The sequence below is a fragment of the Brienomyrus brachyistius genome, chromosome 13 (genome assembly GCF_023856365.1).
Source record: "Brienomyrus brachyistius isolate T26 chromosome 13, BBRACH_0.4, whole genome shotgun sequence".
Lineage (NCBI taxonomy): Eukaryota > Metazoa > Chordata > Actinopteri > Osteoglossiformes > Mormyridae > Brienomyrus > Brienomyrus brachyistius.
In genome coordinates this window covers 4,094,373-4,118,587 of record NC_064545.1, presented here as the reverse complement: position 1 = coordinate 4,118,587, position 24,215 = coordinate 4,094,373, and the positions used below count along the sequence as shown (strand labels likewise).

At 42.9% G+C, this 24,215-nt stretch overlaps 1 protein-coding gene across 1 annotated transcript in view; it reads right to left on the bottom strand.

Moving 5' to 3' along the window:
* Positions 1 to 24,215, bottom strand: part of LOC125705995 (uncharacterized) — a 246,424-nt gene that overhangs the window by 195,927 nt on the left and 26,282 nt on the right. The window lies entirely within an intron of this gene.

Here is a 24,215-nt window from a genome sequence, read left to right as displayed (position 1 = left end):
TGTAAAATCAGCGACACCAAAGGCGTTGGAGTAGTTTGCAAAACCTACAGACTATTTAAAAGGTAACACAACTGTTACATAGGTTTTATATCCGTGTGTCTGGGTGTGCAGACTTGTGGCGAATTGAACGTCTGACTCCGGTCAGCTGAGCAAAGTTGGTAACCTTGGTATTGTGTGTAGGAGATTCGGTATAACTATAATTTCGTTCTCCATTTACATGCCGGAAGTGTCTTTAAGTGTTATGTAGTTTTGCCTGAAACGCAAAAATATAAGAAAGCAATCAGAGCTAACCAGTTGCTACTGTAGTGATTGAAGAACTTTTGTCGGAAGTTGGATTCGAACCCACGCCTTACTTCGGAGAACAGAATACGTCTTACTTCGGAAAGCCGTTTACATTGAGTCGGGCGAATGAGACCACTCGGCCATGGGGCAGTTTCCAGTTAAACCCTAAGGAGTAGGTTAAGTCCAGCCTTGGCTTCCAAGCTGACGTTTTTCTACATATGTGCTTGTGTATCATGGACAGTAAGAGGGGGCAGGCAAGGAGAGAATTTCTCTTTGGTGATCAATAGAGTGTTATTATTATAACGTCTAAAACGTATGATGGTCTGTCGATAAATCAATAACAATATGAATGAAGTCAATGTTTATCTAAAGAAATCGGAATGACAGTATATGTTATTTAACAACCTGAACACAACACGAAACGTTAGCAGTAACATATGATGCTCTGCTGCCTTCAGTGAAAGTCCTGACATAATGTCTTTTAACATTTGCTTTCATAGCGCTGTTCTACATTAAACATTTTGAAACGAAGCAGCCGAACTCGTGCCAGCGGTACGAAACGCGTCGAAGTTTCCCGACTCGACGCTGGAAAAGGCAGGGGCCGGACTGACTGTAGGGGGCGTGGCCAGAGACAGCCTGGCCACTGTTCCAAATCATGGGTGCATGTTACAAGTCCGGAACATATTTTAACTTAGTACTAACTTAGCATCATATTTGATCTAATTCGACTGAATATTCCAGGTTTCCATCTCTCATGCATCTGGTGTGACGTGTTTTGAGACTCTCAGGCTGGCGCAAAGAAATCTTACGGCAAGTTTCCATCTCTCATGCATCTGGTGTGACGTGTTTTCAGACTCTCAGGCTTGCGCAAAGAAATCTTACGGCAAGTCTATTTTACACTAGTATAAACGTAAAATCAGCGACACCAAAGGCGTTGGAGTAGTTTGCAAAACCTACAGACTATTTAAAAGGTAACACAACTGTTACATAGGTTTTATATCCGTGTGTCTGGGTGTGCAGACTTGTGGCGAATTGAACGTCTGACTCCGGTCAGCTGAGCAAAGTTGGTAACCTTGGTATTGTGTGTAGGAGATTCGGTATAACTATAATTTCGTTCTCCATTTACATGCCGGAAGTGTCTTTAAGTGTTATGTAGTTTTGCCTGAAATGCAAAAATAAAAGAAAGCAATTAGAGCTAACCAGTTGCTGCTGTAGTGATTGAAGAACTTTTGTCGGAAGTTGGATTCGAACCCACGCCTTACTTCGGAGAACAGAATACGCCTTACTTCGGAAAGCCGTTTACATTGAGTCGGGCGAATGAGACCACTCGGCCATGGGGCAGTTTCCAGTTAAACCCTAAGGAGTAGGTTAAGTCCAGCCTTGGCTTCCAAGCTGACGTTTTTCTACATATGTGCTTGTGTATCATGGACAGTAAGAGGGGGCAGGCAAGGAGAGAATTTCTCTTTGGTGATCAATAGAGTGTTATTATTATAACGTCTAAAACGTATGATGGTCTGTCGATATATCAATAACAATATGAATGAAGTCAATGTTTATGTAAAGAAATCAGAATGACAGTATATGTTATTTAACAACCTGAACACAACACGAAACGTTAGCAGTAACATATGATGCTCTGCTGCCTTCAGTGAAAGTCCTGACATAATGTCTTTTAACATTTGCTTTCATAGCGCTGTTCTACATTAAACATTTTGAAACGAAGCAGCCGAACTCGTGCCAGCGGTACGAAACGCGTCGAAGTTTCCCGACTCGACGCTGGAAAAGGCAGGGGCCGGACTGACTGTAGGGGGCGTGGCCAGAGACAGCCTGGCCACTGTTCCAAATCATGGGTGCATGTTACAAGTCCGGAACATATTTTAACTTAGTACTAACTTAGCATCATATTTGATCTAATTCGACTGAATATTCCAGGTTTCCATCTCTCATGCATCTGGTGTGACGTGTTTTCAGACTCTCAGGCTGGCGCAAAGAAATCTTACGGCAAGTTTCCATCTCTCCTGCATCTGGTGTGACGTGTTTTCAGACTCTCAGGCTTGCGCAAAGAAATCTTAAGGCAAGTCTATTTTACACTAGTATAAACGTAAAATCAGCGACACCAAAGGCGTTGGAGTAGTTTGCAAAACCTACAGACTATTTTAAAGGTAACACAACTGTTACATAGGTTTTATATCCGTGTGTCTGGGTGTGCAGACTTGTGGCGAATTGAACGTCTGACTCCGGTCAGCTGAGCAAAGTTGGTAACCTTGGTATTGTGTGTAGGAGATTCGGTATAACTATAATTTCGTTCTCCATTTACATGCCGGAAGTGTCTTTAAGTGTTATGTAGTTTTGCCTGAAACGCAAAAATAAAAGAAAGCAATTAGAGCTAACCAGTTGCTGCTGTAGTGATTGAAGAACTTTTGTCGGAAGTTGGATTCGAACCCACGCCTTACTTCGGAGAACAGAATACGCCTTATTTCGGAAAGCCGTTTACATTGAGTCAGGCGAATGAGACCACTCGGCCATGGGGCAGTTTCCAGTTAAACCCTAAGGAGTAGGTTAAGTCCAGCCTTTTATATCCGTGTGTCTGGGTGTGCAGACTTGTGGCGAATTGAACGTCTGACTCTGGTCAGCTGAGCAAAGTTGGTAACCTTGGTATTGTGTGTAGGAGATTCGGTATAACTATAATTTCGTTCTCCATTTACATGCCGGAAGTGTCTTTAAGTGTTATGTAGTTTTGCCTGAAACGCAAAAATAAAAGAAAGCAATTAGAGCTAACCAGTTGCTGCTGTAGTGATTGAAGAACTTTTGTCGGAAGTTGGATTCGAACCGACGCCTTACTTCGGAAAGCCGTTTACATTGAGTCGGGCGAATGAGACCACTCGGCCATGGGGCAGTTTCCAGTTAAACCCTAAGGAGTAGGTTAAGTCCAGCCTTGGCTTCCAAGCTGACGTTTTTCTACATATGTGCTTGTGTATCATGGACAGTAGGAGAGGGCAGGCAAGGAGAGAATTTCTCTTTGGTGATCAATAGAGTGTTATTATTATAACGTCTAAAACGTATGATGGTCTGTCGATAAATCAATAACAATATGAATGAAGTCAATGTTTATCTAAAGAAATCAGAATGACAGTATATGTTATTTAACAACCTGAACACAACACGAAACGTTAGCAGTAACATATGATGCTCTGCTGCCTTCAGTGAAAGTCCTGACATAATGTCTTTTAACATTTGCTTTCATAGCGCTGTTCTACATTAAACATTTTGAAACGAAGCAGCCGAACTCGTGCCAGCGGTACGAAACGCGGCGAAGTTTCCCGACTCGACGCTGGAAAAGGCAGGGGCCGGACTGACTGTAGGGGGCGTGGCCAGAGACAGCCTGGCCACTGTTCCAAATCATGGGTGCATGTTACAAGTCCGGAACATATTTTAACTTAGTACTAACTTAGCATCATATTTGATCTAATTCGACTGAATATTCCAGGTTTCCATCTCTCATGCATCTGGTGTGACGTGTTTTCAGACTCTCAGGCTGGCGCAAAGAAATCTTACGGCAAGTTTCCATCTCTCATGCATCTGGTGTGACGTGTTTTCAGACTCTCAGGCTTGCGCAAAGAAATCTTACGGCAAGTCTATTTTACACTAGTATAAACGTAAAATCAGCGACACCAAAGGCGTTGGAGTAGTTTGCAAAACCTACAGACTATTTAAAAGGTAACACAACTGTTACATAGGTTTTATATCCGTGTGTCTGGGTGTGCAGACTTGTGGCGAATTGAACGTCTGACTCCGGTCAGCTGAGCAAAGTTGGTAACCTTGGTATTGTGTGTAGGAGATTCGGTATAACTATAATTTCGTTCTCCATTTACATGCCGGAAGTGTCTTTAAGTGTTATGTAGTTTTGCCTGAAACGCAAAAATAAAAGAAAGCAATTAGAGCTAACCAGTTGCTGCTGTAGTGATTGAAGAACTTTTGCCGGAAGTTGGATTCGAACCCACGCCTTACTTCGGAGAACAGAATACGCCTTACTTCGGAAAGCCGTTTACATTGAGTCGGGCGAATGAGACCACTCGGCCATGGGGCAGTTTTCAGTTAAACCCTAAGGAGTAGGTTAAGTCCAGCCTTTTATATCCGTGTGTCTGGGTGTGCAGACTTGTGGCGAATTGAACGTCTGACTCCGGTCAGCTGAGCAAAGTTGGTAACCTTGGTATTGTGTGTAGGAGATTCGGTATAACTATAATTTCGTTCTCCATTTACATGCCGGAAGTGTCTTTAAGTGTTATGTAGTTTTGCCTGAAACGCAAAAATAAAAGAAAGCAATTAGAGCTAACCAGTTGCTGCTGTAGTGATTGAAGAATTCTGTCGGAAGTTGGATTCGAACCGACGCCTTACTTCGGAAAGCCGTTTACATTGAGTCGGGCGAATGAGACCACTCGGCCATGGGGCAGTTTCCAGTTAAACCCTAAGGAGTAGGTTAAGTCCAGCCTTGGCTTCCAAGCTGACGTTTTTCTACATATGTGCTTGTGTATCATGGACAGTAAGAGGGGGCAGGCAAGGAGAGAATTTCTCTTTGGTGATCAATAGAGTGTTATTATTATAACGTCTAAAACGTATGATGGTCTGTCGATAAATCAATAACAATATGAATGAAGTCAATGTTTATCTAAAGAAATCGGAATGACAGTATATGTTATTTAACAACCTGAACACAACACGAAACGTTAGCAGTAACATATGATGCTCTGCTGCCTTCAGTGAAAGTCCTGACATAATGTCTTTTAACATTTGCTTTCATAGCGCTGTTCTACATTAAACATTTTGAAACGAAGCAGCCGAACTCGTGCCAGCGGTACGAAACGCGTCGAAGTTTCCCGACTCGACGCTGGAAAAGGCAGGGGCCGGACTGACTGTAGGGGGCGTGGCCAGAGACAGCCTGGCCACTGTTCCAAATCATGGGTGCATGTTACAAGTCCGGAACATATTTTAACTTAGTACTAACTTAGCATCATATTTGATCTAATTCGACTGAATATTCCAGGTTTCCATCTCTCATGCATCTGGTGTGACGTGTTTTGAGACTCTCAGGCTGGCGCAAAGAAATCTTACGGCAAGTTTCCATCTCTCATGCATCTGGTGTGACGTGTTTTCAGACTCTCAGGCTTGCGCAAAGAAATCTTACGGCAAGTCTATTTTACACTAGTATAAACGTAAAATCAGCGACACCAAAGGCGTTGGAGTAGTTTGCAAAACCTACAGACTATTTAAAAGGTAACACAACTGTTACATAGGTTTTATATCCGTGTGTCTGGGTGTGCAGACTTGTGGCGAATTGAACGTCTGACTCCGGTCAGCTGAGCAAAGTTGGTAACCTTGGTATTGTGTGTAGGAGATTCGGTATAACTATAATTTCGTTCTCCATTTACATGCCGGAAGTGTCTTTAAGTGTTATGTAGTTTTGCCTGAAATGCAAAAATAAAAGAAAGCAATTAGAGCTAACCAGTTGCTGCTGTAGTGATTGAAGAACTTTTGTCGGAAGTTGGATTCGAACCCACGCCTTACTTCGGAGAACAGAATACGCCTTACTTCGGAAAGCCGTTTACATTGAGTCGGGCGAATGAGACCACTCGGCCATGGGGCAGTTTCCAGTTAAACCCTAAGGAGTAGGTTAAGTCCAGCCTTGGCTTCCAAGCTGACGTTTTTCTACATATGTGCTTGTGTATCATGGACAGTAAGAGGGGGCAGGCAAGGAGAGAATTTCTCTTTGGTGATCAATAGAGTGTTATTATTATAACGTCTAAAACGTATGATGGTCTGTCGATATATCAATAACAATATGAATGAAGTCAATGTTTATGTAAAGAAATCAGAATGACAGTATATGTTATTTAACAACCTGAACACAACACGAAACGTTAGCAGTAACATATGATGCTCTGCTGCCTTCAGTGAAAGTCCTGACATAATGTCTTTTAACATTTGCTTTCATAGCGCTGTTCTACATTAAACATTTTGAAACGAAGCAGCCGAACTCGTGCCAGCGGTACGAAACGCGTCGAAGTTTCCCGACTCGACGCTGGAAAAGGCAGGGGCCGGACTGACTGTAGGGGGCGTGGCCAGAGACAGCCTGGCCACTGTTCCAAATCATGGGTGCATGTTACAAGTCCGGAACATATTTTAACTTAGTACTAACTTAGCATCATATTTGATCTAATTCGACTGAATATTCCAGGTTTCCATCTCTCATGCATCTGGTGTGACGTGTTTTGAGACTCTCAGGCTGGCGCAAAGAAATCTTACGGCAAGTTTCCATCTCTCCTGCATCTGGTGTGACGTGTTTTCAGACTCTCAGGCTTGCGCAAAGAAATCTTAAGGCAAGTCTATTTTACACTAGTATAAACGTAAAATCAGCGACACCAAAGGCGTTGGAGTAGTTTGCAAAACCTACAGACTATTTTAAAGGTAACACAACTGTTACATAGGTTTTATATCCGTGTGTCTGGGTGTGCAGACTTGTGGCGAATTGAACGTCTGACTCCGGTCAGCTGAGCAAAGTTGGTAACCTTGGTATTGTGTGTAGGAGATTCGGTATAACTATAATTTCGTTCTCCATTTACATGCCGGAAGTGTCTTTAAGTGTTATGTAGTTTTGCCTGAAACGCAAAAATAAAAGAAAGCAATTAGAGCTAACCAGTTGCTGCTGTAGTGATTGAAGAACTTTTGTCGGAAGTTGGATTCGAACCCACGCCTTACTTCGGAGAACAGAATACGCCTTATTTCGGAAAGCCGTTTACATTGAGTCAGGCGAATGAGACCACTCGGCCATGGGGCAGTTTCCAGTTAAACCCTAAGGAGTAGGTTAAGTCCAGCCTTTTATATCCGTGTGTCTGGGTGTGCAGACTTGTGGCGAATTGAACGTCTGACTCTGGTCAGCTGAGCAAAGTTGGTAACCTTGGTATTGTGTGTAGGAGATTCGGTATAACTATAATTTCGTTCTCCATTTACATGCCGGAAGTGTCTTTAAGTGTTATGTAGTTTTGCCTGAAACGCAAAAATAAAAGAAAGCAATTAGAGCTAACCAGTTCCTGCTGTAGTGATTGAAGAACTTTTGTCGGAAGTTGGATTAGACCCCACGCCTTACTTCGGAGAACAGAATACGCCTTACTTCGGAAAGCCGTTTACATTGAGTCGGGCGAATGAGACCACTCGGCCATGGGGCAGTTCCCAGTTAAACCCTAATGAGTAGGTTAAGTCCAGCCTTTTATATCCGTGTGTCTGGGTGTGCAGACTTGTGGCGAATTGAACGTCTGACTCCGGTCAGCTGAGCAAAGTTGGTAACCTTGGTATTGTGTGTAGGAGATTCGGTATAACTATAATTTCGTTCTCCATTTACATGCCGGAAGTGTCTTTAAGTGTTATGTAGTTTTGCCTGAAACGCAAAAATAAAAGAAAGCAATTAGAGCTAACCAGTTGCTGCTGTAGTGATTGAAGAACTTTTGCCGGAAGTTGGATTCGAACCCACGCCTTACTTCGGAGAACAGAATACGCCTTACTTCGGAAAGCCGTTTACATTGAGTCGGGCGAATGAGACCACTCGGCCATGGGGCAGTTTTCAGTTAAACCCTAAGGAGTAGGTTAAGTCCAGCCTTTTATATCCGTGTGTCTGGGTGTGCAGACTTGTGGCGAATTGAACGTCTGACTCCGGTCAGCTGAGCAAAGTTGGTAACCTTGGTATTGTGTGTAGGAGATTCGGTATAACTATAATTTCGTTCTCCATTTACATGCCGGAAGTGTCTTTAAGTGTTATGTAGTTTTGCCTGAAACGCAAAAATAAAAGAAAGCAATTAGAGCTAACCAGTTGCTGCTGTAGTGATTGAAGAACTTTTGTCGGAAGTTGGATTCGAACCCACGCCTTACTTCGGAAAGCCGTTTACATTGAGTCGGGCGAATGAGACCACTCGGCCATGGGGCAGTTTCCAGTTAAACCCTAAGGAGTAGGTTAAGTCCAGCCTTGGCTTCCAAGCTGACGTTTTTCTACATATGTGCTTGTGTATCATGGACAGTAGGAGAGGGCAGGCAAGGAGAGAATTTCTCTTTGGTGATCAATAGAGTGTTATTATTATAACGTCTAAAACGTATGATGGTCTGTCGATAAATCAATAACAATATGAATGAAGTCAATGTTTATCTAAAGAAATCAGAATGACAGTATATGTTATTTAACAACCTGAACACAACACGAAACGTTAGCAGTAACATATGATGCTCTGCTGCCTTCAGTGAAAGTCCTGACATAATGTCTTTTAACATTTGCTTTCATAGCGCTGTTCTACATTAAACATTTTGAAACGAAGCAGCCGAACTCGTGCCAGCGGTACGAAACGCGTCGAAGTTTCCCGACTCGACGCTGGAAAAGGCAGGGGCCGGACTGACTGTAGGGGGCGTGGCCAGAGACAGCCTGGCCACTGTTCCAAATCATGGGTGCATGTTACAAGTCCGGAACATATTTTAACTTAGTACTAACTTAGCATCATATTTGATCTAATTCGACTGAATATTCCAGGTTTCCATCTCTCATGCATCTGGTGTGACGTGTTTTCAGACTCTCAGGCTGGCGCAAAGAAATCTTACGGCAAGTTTCCATCTCTCATGCATCTGGTGTGACGTGTTTTCAGACTCTCAGGCTTGCGCAAAGAAATCTTACGGCAAGTCTATTTTACACTAGTATAAACGTAAAATCAGCGACACCAAAGGCGTTGGAGTAGTTTGCAAAACCTACAGACTATTTAAAAGGTAACACAACTGTTACATAGGTTTTATATCCGTGTGTCTGGGTGTGCAGACTTGTGGCGAATTGAACGTCTGACTCCGGTCAGCTGAGCAAAGTTGGTAACCTTGGTATTGTGTGTAGGAGATTCGGTATAACTATAATTTCGTTCTCCATTTACATGCCGGAAGTGTCTTTAAGTGTTATGTAGTTTTGCCTGAAACGCAAAAATAAAAGAAAGCAATTAGAGCTAACCAGTTGCTGCTGTAGTGATTGAAGAACTTTTGTCGGAAGTTGGATTCGACCCCACGCCTTACTTCGGAGAACAGAATACGCCTTACTTCGGAAAGCCGTTTACATTGAGTCGGGCGAATGAGACCACTCGGCCATGGGGCAGTTCCCAGTTAAACCCTAATGAGTAGGTTAAGTCCAGCCTTTTATATCCGTGTGTCTGGGTGTGCAGACTTGTGGCGAATTGAACGTCTGACTCCGGTCAGCTGAGCAAAGTTGGTAACCTTGGTATTGTGTGTAGGAGATTCGGTATAACTATAATTTCGTTCTCCATTTACATGCCGGAAGTGTCTTTAAGTGTTATGTAGTTTTGCCTGAAACGCAAAAATAAAAGAAAGCAATTAGAGCTAACCAGTTGCTGCTGTAGTGATTGAAGAACTTTTGCCGGAAGTTGGATTCGAACCCACGCCTTACTTCGGAGAACAGAATACGCCTTACTTCGGAAAGCCGTTTACATTGAGTCGGGCGAATGAGACCACTCGGCCATGGGGCAGTTTTCAGTTAAACCCTAAGGAGTAGGTTAAGTCCAGCCTTTTATATCCGTGTGTCTGGGTGTGCAGACTTGTGGCGAATTGAACGTCTGACTCCGGTCAGCTGAGCAAAGTTGGTAACCTTGGTATTGTGTGTAGGAGATTCGGTATAACTATAATTTCGTTCTCCATTTACATGCCGGAAGTGTCTTTAAGTGTTATGTAGTTTTGCCTGAAACGCAAAAATAAAAGAAAGCAATTAGAGCTAACCAGTTGCTGCTGTAGTGATTGAAGAATTTTGTCGGAAGTTGGATTCGAACCGACGCCTTACTTCGGAAAGCCGTTTACATTAAGTCGGGCGAATGAGACCACTCGGCCATGGGGCAGTTTCCAGTTAAACCCTAAGGAGTAGGTTAAGTCCAGCCTTGGCTTCCAAGCTGACGTTTTTCTACATATGTGCTTGTGTATCATGGACAGTAAGAGAGGGCAGGCAAGGAGAGAATTTCTCTTTGGTGATCAATAGAGTGTTATTATTATAACGTCTAAAACGTATGATGGTCTGTCGATAAATCAATAACAATATGAATGAAGTCAATGTTTATCTAAAGAAATCAGAATGACAGTATATGTTATTTAACAACCTGAACACAACACGAAACGTTAGCAGTAACATATGATGCTCTGCTGCCTTCAGTGAAAGTCCTGACATAATGTCTTTTAACATTTGCTTTCATAGCGCTGTTCTACATTAAACATTTTGAAACGAAGCAGCCGAACTCGTGCCAGCGGTACGAAACGCGTCGAAGTTTCCCGACTCGACGCTGGAAAAGGCAGGGGCCGGACTGACTGTAGGGGGCGTGGCCAGAGACAGCCTGGCCACTGTTCCAAATCATGGGTGCATGTTACAAGTCCGGAACATATTTTAACTTAGTACTAACTTAGCATCATATTTGATCTAATTCGACTGAATATTCCAGGTTTCCATCTCTCATGCATCTGGTGTGACGTGTTTTCAGACTCAAAGGCTGGCGCAAAGAAATCTTACGGCAAGTTTCCATCTCTCATGCATCTGGTGTGACGTGTTTTCAGACTCTCAGGCTTGCGCAAAGAAATCTTACGGCAAGTCTATTTTACACTAGTATAAACGTAAAATCAGTGACACCAAAGGCGTTGGAGTAGTTTGCAAAACCTACAGACTATTTAAAAGGTAACACAACTGTTACATAGGTTTTATATCCGTGTGTCTGGGTGTGCAGACTTGTGGCGAATTGAACGTCTGACTCCGGTCAGCTGAGCAAAGTTGGTAACCTTGGTATTGTGTGTAGGAGATTCGGTATAACTATAATTTCATTCTCCATTTACATGCCGGAAGTGTCTTTAAGTGTTATGTAGTTTTGCCTGAAACGCAAAAATAAAAGAAAGCAATTAGAGCTAACCAGTTGCTGCTGGAGTGATTGAAGAACTTTTGTCGGAAGTTGGATTCGAACCCACGCCTTACTTCGGAAAGCCGTTTACATTGAGTCGGGCGAATGAGACCACTCGGCCATGGGGCAGTTTCCAGTTAAACCCTAAGGAGTAGGTTAAGTCCAGCCTTGGCTTCCAAGCTGACGTTTTTCTACATATGTGCTTGTGTATCATGGACAGTAAGAGGGGGCAGGCAAGGAGAGAATTTCTCTTTGGTGATCAATAGAGTGTTATTATTATAACGTCTAAAACGTATGATGGTCTGTCGATAAATCAATAACAATATGAATGAAGTCAATGTTTATCTAAAGAAATCAGAATGACAGTATATGTTATTTAACAACCTGAACACAACACGAAACGTTAGCAGTAACATATGATGCTTTGCTGCCTTCAGTGAAAGTCCTGACATAATGTCTTTTAACATTTGCTTTCATAGCGCTGTTCTACATTAAACATTTTGAAACGAAGCAGCCGAACTCGTGCCAGCGGTACGAAACGCGTCGAAGTTTCCCGACTCGACGCTGGAAAAGGCAGGGGCCGGACTGACTGTAGGGGGCGTGGCCAGAGACAGCCTGGCCACTGTTCCAAATCATGGGTGCATGTTACAAGTCCGGAACATATTTTAACTTAGTACTAACTTAGCATCATATTTGATCTAATTCGACTGAATATTCCAGGTTTCCATCTCTCATGTATCTGGTGTGACGTGTTTTCAGACTCTCAGGCTGGCGCAAAGAAATCTTACGGCAAGTTTCCATCTCTCATGCATCTGGTGTGACTTGTTTTCAGACTGTCAGGCTTGCGCAAAGAAATCTTACGGCAAGTCTATTTTACACTAGTGTAAACGTAAAATCAGCGACACCAAAGGCGTTGGAGTAGTTTGCAAAACCTACAGACTATTTAAAAGGTAACACAACTGTTACATAGGTTTTACATCCGTGTGTCTGGGTGTGCAGACTTGTGGCGAATTGAACGTCTGACTCCGGTCAGCTGAGCAAAGTTGGTAACCTTGGTATTGTGTGTAGGAGATTCGGTATAACTATAATTGCATTCTCCATTTACATGCCGGAAGTGTCTTTAAGTGTTATGTAGTTTTGCCTGAAACGCAAAAATAAAAGAAAGCAATTAGAGCTAACCAGTTGCTGCTGTAGTGATTGAAGAACTTTTGTCAGAAGTTGGATTCGAACCCACGCCTTACTTCGGAGATCAGAATACGCCTTACTTCGGAAAGCCATTTACACTGAGTCGGGCGAATGAGACCACTCGGCCATGGGGCAGTTTCCAGTTAAACCCTAAGGAGTAGGTTAAGTCCAGCCTTGGCTTCCAAGCTGACGTTTTTCTACATATGTGCTTGTGTATCATGGACAGTAAGAGGGGGCAGGCAAGGAGAGAATTTCTCTTTGGTGATCAATAGAGTGTTATTATTATAACGTCTAAAACGTATGATGGTCTGTCGATAAATCAATAAGAATATGAATGAAGTCAATGTTTATCTAAAGAAATCAGAATGACAGTATATGTTATTTAACAACCTGAACACAACACGAAACGTTAGCAGTAACATATGATGCTCTGCTGCCTTCAGTGAAAGTCCTGACATAATGTCTTTTAACATTTGCTTTCATAGCGCTGTTCTACATTAAACATTTTGAAACGAAGCAGCCGAACTCGTGCCAGCGGTACGAAACGCGTCGAAGTTTCCCGACTCGACGCTGGAAAAGGCAGGGGCCGGACTGACTGTAGGGGGCGTGGCCAGAGACAGCCTGGCCACTGTTCCAAATCATGGGTGCATGTTACAAGTCCGGAACATATTTTAACTTAGTACTAACTTAGCATCATATTTGATCTAATTCGACTGAATATTCCAGGTTTCCATCTCTCATGCATCTGGTGTGACGTGTTTTCAGACTCTCAGGCTGGCGCAAAGAAATCTTACGGCAAGTTTCCATCTCTCATGCATCTGGAGTGACGTGTTTTCAGACTCTCAGGCTTGCGCAAAGAAATCTTACGGCAAGTCTATTTTACACTAGTATAAACGTAAAATCAGCGACACCAAAGGCGTTGGAGTAGTTTGCAAAACCTACAGACTATTTAAAAGGTAACACAACTGTTACATAGGTTTTATATCCGTGTGTCTGGGTGTGCAGACTTGTGGCGAATTGAACGTCTGACTCCGGTCAGCTGAGCAAAGTTGGTAACCTTGGTATTGTGTGTAGGAGATTCGGTATAACTATAATTTCGTTCTCCATTTACATGCCGGAAGTGTCTTTAAGTGTTATGTAGTTTTGCCTGAAACGCAAAAATAAAAGAAAGCAACTAGAGCTTACCAGTTGCTGCTGTAGTGATTGAAGAACTTTTGTCGGAAGTTGGATTCGAACCCACGCCTTACTTCGGAGAACAGAATACGCCTTACTTCGGAAAGCCGTTTACATTGAGTCGGGCGAATGAGACCACTCGGCCATGGGGCAGTTTCCAGTTAAACCCTAAGGAGTAGGTTAAGTCCAGCCTTGGCTTCCAAGCTGACGTTTTTCTACATAAGTGCTTGTGTATCATGGACAGTAAGAGGGGGCAGGCAAGGAGAGAATTTCTCTTTGGTGATCAATAGAGTGTTATTATTATAACGTCTAAAACGTATAATGGTCTGTCGATAAATCAATAACAATATGAATGAAGTCAATGTTTATCTAAAGAAATCAGAATGACAGTATATGTTATTTAACAACCTGAACACAACACGAAACGTTAGCAGTAACATATGATGCTCTGCTGCCTTCAGTGAAAGTCCTGACATAATGTCTTTTAACATTTGCTTTCATAGCGCTGTTCTACATTAAACATTTTGAAACGAAGCAGCCGAACTCGTGCCAGCGGTACGAAACGCGTCGAAGTTTCCCGACTCGACGCTGGAAAAGGCAGGGGCCGGACTGACTGTAGGGGGCGTGGCCAGAGACAGCCTGGCCACTGTTCCAAATCATGGGTGCATGTTACAAGTCCGGAACATATTTTAACTTAGTACTAACTTAGCATCATATTTGATCTAATTCGACTGAATATTCCAGGTTTCCATCTCTCATGCATCAGGTGTGACGTGTTTTCAGACTCTCAGGCTGGCGCAAAGAAATCTTACGGCAAGTTTCCATCTCTCATGCATCTGGTGTGACGTGTTTTCAGACTCTCAGGCTTGCGCAAAGAAATCTTACGGCAAGTCTATTTTACACTAGTATAAACGTAAAATCAGCGACACCAAAGGCGTTGGAGTAGTTTGCAAAACCTACAGACTATTTAAAAGGTAACACAACTGTTACATAGGTTTTATATCCGTGTGTCTGGGTGTGCAGACTTGTGGCGAATTGAACGTCTGACTCCGGTCAGCTGAGCAAAGTTGGTAACCTTGGTATTGTGTGTAGGAGATTCGGTATAACTATAATTTCGTTCTCCATTTACATGCCGGAAGTGTCTTTAAGTGTTATGTAGTTTTGCCTGAAATGCAAAAATAAAAGAAAGCAATTAGAGCTAACCAGTTGCTGCTGTAGTGATTGAAGAACTTTTGTCGGAAGTTGGATTCAAACCCACGCCTTACTTCGGAGAACAGAATACGCCTTACTTCGGAATGCCGTTTACATTGAGTCGGGCGAATGAGACCACTCGGCCATGGGGCAGTTTCCAGTTGAACCCTAAGGAGTAGGTTAAGTCCAGCCTTTTATATCCGTGTGTCTGGGTGTGCAGACTTGTGGCGAATTGAACGTCTGACTCCGGTCAGCTGAGCAAAGTTGGTAACCTTGGTATTGTGTGTAGGAGATTCGGTATAACTATAATTTCGTTCTCCATTTACCTGCCGGAAGTGTCTTTAAGTGTTATGTAGTTTTGCCTGAAACGCAAAAATAAAAGAAAGCAATTAGAGCTAACCAGTTGCTGCTGTAGTGATTGAAGAACTTTTGTCGGAAGCTGGATTCGAACCCACGCCTTAATTCGGAGAACAGAATACGCCTTACTTCGGAAAGCCGTTTACATTGAGTCGGGCGAATGAGACCACTCGGCCATGGGGCAGTTTCCAGTTAAACCCTAAGGAGTAGGTTAAGTCCAGCCTTGGCTTCCAAGCTGACGTTTTTCTACATATGTGCTTGTGTATCATGGACAGTAAGAGGGGGCAGGCAAGGAGAGAATTTCTCTTTGGTGATCAATAGAGTGTTATTATTATAACGTCTAAAACGTATGATGGTCTGTCGATAAATCAATAACAATATGAATGAAGTCAATGTTTATCTAAAGAAATCAGAATGACAGTATATGTTATTTAACAACCTGAACACAACACGAAACGTTAGCAGTAACATATGATGCTCTGCTGCCTTCAGTGAAAGTCCTGACATAATGTCTTTTAACATTTGCTTTCATAGCGCTGTTCTACATTAAACATTTTGAAACGAAGCAGCCGAACTCGTGCCAGCGGTACGAAACGCGTCGAAGTTTCCCGACTCGATGCTGGAAAAGGCAGGGGCCGGACTGACTGTAGGGGGCGTGGCCAGAGACAGCCTGGCCACTGTTCCAAATCATGGGTGCATGTTACAAGTCCGGAACATATTTTAACTTAGTACTAACTTAGCATCATATTTGATCTAATTCGACTGAATATTCCAGGTTTCCATCTCTCATGCATCTGGTGTGACGTGTTTTCAGACTCTCAGGCTGGCGCAAAGAAATCTTACGGCAAGTTTCCATCTCTCATGCATCTGGTGTGACGTGTTTTCAGACTCTCAGGCTTGCGCAAAGAAATCTTACGGCAAGTCTATTTTACACTAGTATAAACGTAAAATCAGCGACACCAAAGGCGTTGGAGTAGTTTGCAAAACCTACAGACTATTTAAAAGGTAACACAACTGTTACATAGGTTTTATATCCGTGTGTCTGGGTGTGCAGACTTGTGGCGAATTGAACGTCTGACTCCGGTCAGCTGAGCAAAGTTGGTAACCTTGGTATTGTGTGTAGGAGATTCGGTATAACTATAATTTCGTTCTCCATTTACATGCCGGAAGTGTCTTTAAGTGTTATGTAGTTTTGCCTGAAACGCAAAAATAAAAGAAAGCAATTAGAGGTAACCAGTTGCTGCTGTAGTGATTGAAGAACTTTTGTCGGAAGTTGGATTCAAACCCACGCCTTACTTCGGAGAACAGAATACGCCTTACTTCGGAATGCCGTTTACATTGAGTCGGGCGAATGAGACCACTCGGCCATGGGGCAGTTTCCAGTTGAACCCTAAGGAGTAGGTTAAGTCCAGCCTTTTATATCCGTGTGTCTGGGTGTGCAGACTTGTGGCGAATTGAACGTCTGACTCCGGTCAGCTGAGCAAAGTTGGTAACCTTGGTATTGTGTGTAGGAGATTCGGTATAACTATAATTTCGTTCTCCATTTACATGCCGGAAGTGTCTTTAAGTGTTATGTAGTTTTGCCTGAAACGCAAAAATAAAAGAAAGCAATTAGAGCTAACCAGTTGCTGCTGTAGTGATTGAAGAACTTTTGTCGGAAGCTGGATTCGAACCCACGCCTTAATTCGGAGAACAGAATACGCCTTACTTCGGAAAGCCGTTTACATTGAGTCGGGCGAATGAGACCACTCGGCCATGGGGCAGTCTCCAGTTAAACCCTAAGGAGTAGGTTAAGTCCAGCCTTGGCTTCCAAGCTGACGTTTTTCTACATATGTGCTTGTGTATCATGGACAGTAAGAGGGGGCAGGCAAGGAGAGAATTTCTCTTTGGTGATCAATAGAGTGTTATTATTATAACGTCTAAAACGTATGATGGTCTGTCGATAAATCAATAACAATATGAATGAAGTCAATGTTTATCTAAAGAAATCAGAATGACAGTATATGTTATTTAACAACCTGAACACAACACGAAACGTTAGCAGTAACATATGATGCTCTGCTGCCTTCAGTGAAAGTCCTGACATAATGTCTTTTAACATTTGCTTTCATAGCGCTGTTCTACATTAAACATTTTTAAACGAAGCAGCCGAACTCGTGCCAGCGGTACGAAACGCGTCGAAGTTTCCCGACTCGACGCTGGAAAAGGCAGGGGCCGGACTGACTGTAGGGGGCATGGCCAGAGACAGCCTGGCCACTGTTCCAAATCATGGGTGCATGTTACAAGTCCGGAACATATTTTAACTTAGTACTAACTTAGCATCATATTTGATCTAATTCGACTGAATATTCCAGGTTTCCATCTCTCATGCATCTGGTGTGACGTGTTTTCAGACTCTCAGGCTGGCGCAAAGAAATCTTACGGCAAGTTTCCATCTCTCATGCATCTGGTGTGACGTGTTTTCAGACTCTCAGGCTTGCGCAAAGAAATCTTACGGCAAGTCTATTTTACACTAGTATAAACGTAAAATCAGCGACACCAAAGGCGTTGGAGTAGTTTGCAAAACCTACAGACTATTTAAAAGGTAACACAACTGTTACATAGGTTTTATATCCGTGTGTCTGGGTGTGCAGACTTGTGGCGAATTGAACGTCTGACTCCGGTCAGCTGAGCAAAGTTGGTAACCTTGGTATTGTGTGTAGGAGATTCGGTATAACTATAATTTCGTTCTCCATTCATATGCCGGAAGTGTCTTTAAGTGTTATGTAGTTTTGCCTGAAACGCAAAAATAAAAGAAAGCAATTAGAGCTAACCAGTTGCTGCTGTAGTGATTGAAGAACTTTTGTCGGAAGTTGGATTCGAACCCACGCCTTACTTCGGAGAACAGAATACGCCTTACTTCGGAAAGCAGTTTACATTGAGTCGGGCGAATGAGACCACTCGGCCATGGGGCAGTTTCCAGTTAAACCCTAAGGAGTAGGTTAAGTCCAGCCTTGGCTTCCAAGCTGACGTTTTTCTACATATGTGCTTGTGTATCATGGACAGTAAGAGGGGGCAGGCAAGGAGAGAATTTCTCTTTGGTGATCAATAGAGTGTTATTATTATAACGTCTAAAACGTATGATGGTCTGTCGATAAATCAATAACAATATGAATGAAGTCAATGTTTATCTAAAGAAATCAGAATGACAGTATATGTTATTTAACAACCTGAACACAACACGAAACGTTAGCAGTAACATATGATGCTCTGCTGCCTTCAGTGAAAGTCCTGACATAATGTCTTTTAACATTTGCTTTCATAGCGCTGTTCTACATTAAACATTTTTAAACGAAGCAGCCGAACTCGTGCCAGCGGTACGAAACGCGTCGAAGTTTCCCGACTCGACGCTGGAAAAGGCAGGGGCCGGACTGACTGTAGGGGGCGTGGCCAGAGACAGCCTGGCCACTGTTCCAAATCATGGGTGCATGTTACAAGTCCGGAACATATTTTAACTTAGTACTAACTTAGCATCATATTTGATCTAATTCGACTGAATATTCCAGGTTTCCATCTCTCATGCATCTGGTGTGACGTGTTTTCAGACTCTCAGGCTGGCGCAAAGAAATCTTACGGCAAGTTTCCATCTCTCATGCATCTGGTGTGACGTGTTTTCAGACTCTCAGGCTGGCGCAAAGAAATCTTACGGCAAGTTTCCATCTCTCATGCATCTGGTGTGACGTGTTTTCAGACTCTCAGGCTTGCGCACAGAAATCTTACGGCAAGTCTATTTTACACTAGTATAAACGTAAAATCAGCGACACCAAAGGCGTTGGAGTAGTTTGCAAAACCAACAGACTATTTAAAAGGTAACACAACTGTTACATAGGTTTTATATCCGTGTGTCTGGGTGTGCAGACTTGTGGCGAATTGAACGTCTGACTCCGGTCAGCTGAGCAAAGTTGGTAACCTTGGTATTGTGTGTAGGAGATTCGGTATAACTATAATTTCGTTCTCCATTTACATGCCGGAAGTGTCTTTAAGCGTTATGTAGTTTTGCCTGAAACGCAAAAATAAAAGAAAGCAATTAGAGCTAACCAGTTGCTGCTGTAGTGATTGAAGAACTTTTGTCGGAAGTTGGATTCGAACCCACGCCTTACTTCGGAGAACAGAATACGCCTTACTTCGGAAAGCCGTTTACATTGAGTCGGGCGAATAAGACCACTCGGCCATGGGGCAGTTTCCAGTTAAACCCTAAGGAGTAGGTTAAGTCCAGCCTTTTATATCCGTGTGTCTGGGTGTGCAGACTTGTGGCGAATTGAACGTCTGACTCCGGTCAGCTGAGCAAAGTTGGTAACCTTGGTATTGTGTGTAGGAGATTCGGTATAACTATAATTTCGTTCTCCATTTACATGCCGGAAGTGTCTTTAAGTGTTATGTAGTTTTGCCTGAAACGCAAAAATAAAAGAAAGCAATTAGAGCTAACCAGTTGCTGCTGTAGTGATTGAAGAACTTTTGTCGGAAGCTGGATTCGAACCCACGCCTTAATTCGGAGAACAGAATACGCCTTACTTCGGAAAGCCGTTTACATTGAGTCGGGCGAATGAGACCACTCGGCCATGGGGCAGTTTCCAGTTAAACCCTAAGGAGTAGGTTAAGTCCAGCCTTGGCTTCCAAGCTGACGTTTTTCTACATATGTGCTTGTGTATCATGGACAGTAAGAGGGGGCAGGCAAGGAGAGAATTTCTCTTTGGTGATCAATAGAGTGTTATTATTATAACGTCTGAAACGTATGATGGTCTGTCGATAAATCAATAAGAATATGAATGAAGTCAATGTTTATCTAAAGAAATCAGAATGACAGTATATGTTATTTAACAACCTGAACACAACACGAAACGTTAGCAGTAACATATGATGCTCTGCTGCCTTCAGTGAAAGTCCTGACATAATGTCTTTTAACATTTGCTTTCATAGCGCTGTTCTACATTAAACATTTTGAAACGAAGCAGCCGAACTCGTGCCAGCGGTACGAAACGCGTCGAAGTTTCCCGACTCGATGCTGGAAAAGGCAGGGGCCGGACTGACTGTAGGGGGCGTGGCCAGAGACAGCCTGGCCACTGTTCCAAATCATGGGTGCATGTTACAAGTCCGGAACATATTTTAACTTAGTACTAACTTAGCATCATATTTGATCTAATTCGACTGAATATTCCAGGTTTCCATCTCTCATGCATCTGGTGTGACGTGTTTTGAGACTCTCAGGCTGGCGCAAAGAAATCTTACGGCAAGTTTCCATCTCTCATGCATCTGGTGTGACGTGTTTTCAGACTCTCAGGCTTGCGCAAAGAAATCTTACGGCAAGTCTATTTTACACTAGTATAAACGTAAAATCAGCGACACCAAAGGCGTTGGAGTAGTTTGCAAAACCTACAGACTATTTAAAAGGTAACACAACTGTTACATAGGTTTTATATCCGTGTGTCTGGGTGTGCAGACTTGTGGCGAATTGAACGTCTGACTCCGGTCAGCTGAGCAAAGTTGGTAACCTTGGTATTGTGTGTAGGAGATTCGGTATAACTATAATTTCGTTCTCCATTTACATGCCGGAAGTGTCTTTAAGTGTTATGTAGTTTTGCCTGAAACGCAAAAATAAAAGAAAGCAATTAGAGCTAACCAGTTGCTGCTGTAGTGATTGAAGAACTTTTGTCGGAAGTTGGATTCAAACCCACGCCTTACTTCGGAGAACAGAATACGCCTTACTTCGGAATGCCGTTTACATTGAGTCGGGCGAATGAGACCACTCGGCCATGGGGCAGTTTCCAGTTGAACCCTAAGGAGTAGGTTAAGTCCAGCCTTTTATATCCGTGTGTCTGGGTGTGCAGACTTGTGGCGAATTGAACGTCTGACTCCGGTCAGCTGAGCAAAGTTGGTAACCTTGGTATTGTGTGTAGGAGATTCGGTATAACTATAATTTCGTTCTCCATTTACATGCCGGAAGTGTCTTTAAGTGTTATGTAGTTTTGCCTGAAACGCAAAAATAAAAGAAAGCAATTAGAGCTAACCAGTTGCTGCTGTAGTGATTGAAGAACTTTTGTCGGAAGCTGGATTCGAACCCACGCCTTAATTCGGAGAACAGAATACGCCTTACTTCGGAAAGCCGTTTACATTGAGTCGGGCGAATGAGACCACTCGGCCATGGGGCAGTTTCCAGTTAAACCCTAAGGAGTAGGTTAAGTCCAGCCTTGGCTTCCAAGCTGACGTTTTTCTACATATGTGCTTGTGTATCATGGACAGTAAGAGGGGGCAGGCAAGGAGAGAATTTCTCTTTGGTGATCAATAGAGTGTTATTATTATAACGTCTAAAACGTATGATGGTCTGTCGATAAATCAATAACAATATGAATGAAGTCAATGTTTATCTAAAGAAATCAGAATGACAGTATATGTTATTTAACAACCTGAACACAACACGAAACGTTAGCAGTAACATATGATGCTCTGCTGCCTTCAGTGAAAGTCCTGACATAATGTCTTTTAACATTTGCTTTCATAGCGCTGTTCTACATTAAACATTTTGAAACGAAGCAGCCGAACTCGTGCCAGCGGTACGAAACGCGTCGAAGTTTCCCGACTCGACGCTGGAAAAGGCAGGGGCCGGACTGACTGTAGGGGGCGTGGCCAGAGACAGCCTGGCCACTGTTCCAAATCATGGGTGCATGTTACAAGTCCGGAACATATTTTAACTTAGTACTAACTTAGCATCATATTTGATCTAATTCGACTGAATATTCCAGGTTTCCATCTCTCATGCATCTGGTGTGACGTGTTTTCAGACTCTCAGGCTGGCGCAAAGAAATCTTACGGCAAGTTTCCATCTCTCATGCATCTGGTGTGACGTGTTTTCAGACTCTCAGGCTTGCGCAAAGAAATCTTACGGCAAGTCTATTTTACACTAGTATAAACGTAAAATCAGCGACACCAAAGGCGTTGGAGTAGTTTGCAAAACCTACAGACTATTTAAAAGGTAACACAACTGTTACATAGGTTTTATATCCGTGTGTCTGGGTGTGCAGACTTGTGGCGAATTGAACGTCTGACTCCGGTCAGCTGAGCAAAGTTGGTAACCTTGGTATTGTGTGTAGGAGATTCGGTATAACTATAATTTCGTTCTCCATTTACATGCCGGAAGTGTCTTTAAGTGTTATGTAGTTTTGCCTGAAACGCAAAAATAAAAGAAAGCAATTAGAGCTAACCAGTTGCTGCTGTAGTGATTGAAGAACTTTTGTCGGAAGTTGGATTCGAACCCACGCCTTACTTCGGAGAACAGAATACGCCTTACTTCGGAAAGCCGTTTACATTGAGTCGGGCGAATGAGACCACTCGGCCATGGGGCAGTTTCCAGTTAAACCCTAAGGAGTAGGTTAAGTCCAGCCTTGGCTTCCAAGCTGACGTTTTTCTACATATGTGCTTGTGTATCATGGACAGTAAGAGGGGGCAGGCAAGGAGAGAATTTCTCTTTGGTGATCAATAGAGTGTTATTATTATAACGTCTAAAACGTATGATGGTCTGTCGATAAATCAATAACAATATGAATGAAGTCAATGTTTATCTAAAGAAATCAGAATGACAGTATATGTTATTTAACAACCTGAACACAACACGAAACGTTAGCAGTAACATATGATGCTCTGCTGCCTTCAGTGAAAGTCCTGACATAATGTCTTTTAACATTTGCTTTCATAGCGCTGTTCTACATTAAACATTTTGAAACGAAGCAGCCGAACTCGTGCCAGCGGTACGAAACGCGTCGAAGTTTCCCGACTCGACGCTGGAAAAGGCAGGGGCCGGACTGACTGTAGGGGGCGTGGCCAGAGACAGCCTGGCCACTGTTCCAAATCATGGGTGCATGTTACAAGTCCGGAACATATTTTAACTTAGTACTAACTTAGCATCATATTTGATCTAATTCGACTGAATATTCCAGGTTTCCATCTCTCATGCATCTGGTGTGACGTGTTTTCAGACTCTCAGGCTGGCGCAAAGAAATCTTATGGCAAGTCTATTTTACACTAGTATAAACGTAAAATCAGCGACACCAAAGGCGTTGGAGTAGTTTGCAAAACCTACAGACTATTTAAAAGGTAACACAACTGTTACATAGGTTTTATATCCGTGTGTCTGGGTGTGCAGACTTGTGGCGAATTGAACGTCTGACTCCGGTCAGCTGAGCAAAGTTGGTAACCTTGGTATTGTGTGTAGGAGATTCGGTATAACTATAATTTCGTTCTCCATTTACATGCCGGAAGTGTCTTTAAGTGTTATGTAGTTTTGCCTGAAACGCAAAAATAAAAGAAAGCAATTAGAGCTAACCAGTTGCTGCTGTAGTGATTGAAGAACTTTTGTCGGAAGTTGGATTCGAACCCACGCCTTACTTCGGAGAACAGAATACGCCTTACTTCGGAAAGCCGTTTACATTGAGTCGGGCGAATGAGACCACTCGGCCATGGGGCAGTTTCCAGTTAAACCCTAAGGAGTAGGTTAAGTCCAGCCTTGGCTTCCAAGCTGACGTTTTTCTACATATGTGCTTGTGTATCATGGACAGTAAGAGGGGGCAGGCAAGGAGAGAATTTCTCTTTGGTGATCAATAGAGTGTTATTATTATAACGTCTAAAACGTATGATGGTCTGTCGATAAATCAATAACAATATGAATGAAGTCAATGTTTATCTAAAGAAATCAGAATGACAGTATATGTTATTTAACAACCTGAACACAACACGAAACGTTAGCAGTAACATATGATGCTCTGCTGCCTTCAGTGAAAGTCCTGACATAATGTCTTTTAACATTTGCTTTCATAGCGCTGTTCTACATTAAACATTTTGAAACGAAGCAGCCGAACTCGTGCCAGCGGTACGAAACGCGTCGAAGTTTCCCGACTCGACGCTGGAAAAGGCAGGGGCCGGACTGACTGTAGGGGGCGTGGCCAGAGACAGCCTGGCCACTGTTCCAAATCATGGGTGCATGTTACAAGTCCGGAACATATTTTAACTTAGTACTAACTTAGCATCATATTTGATCTAATTCGACTG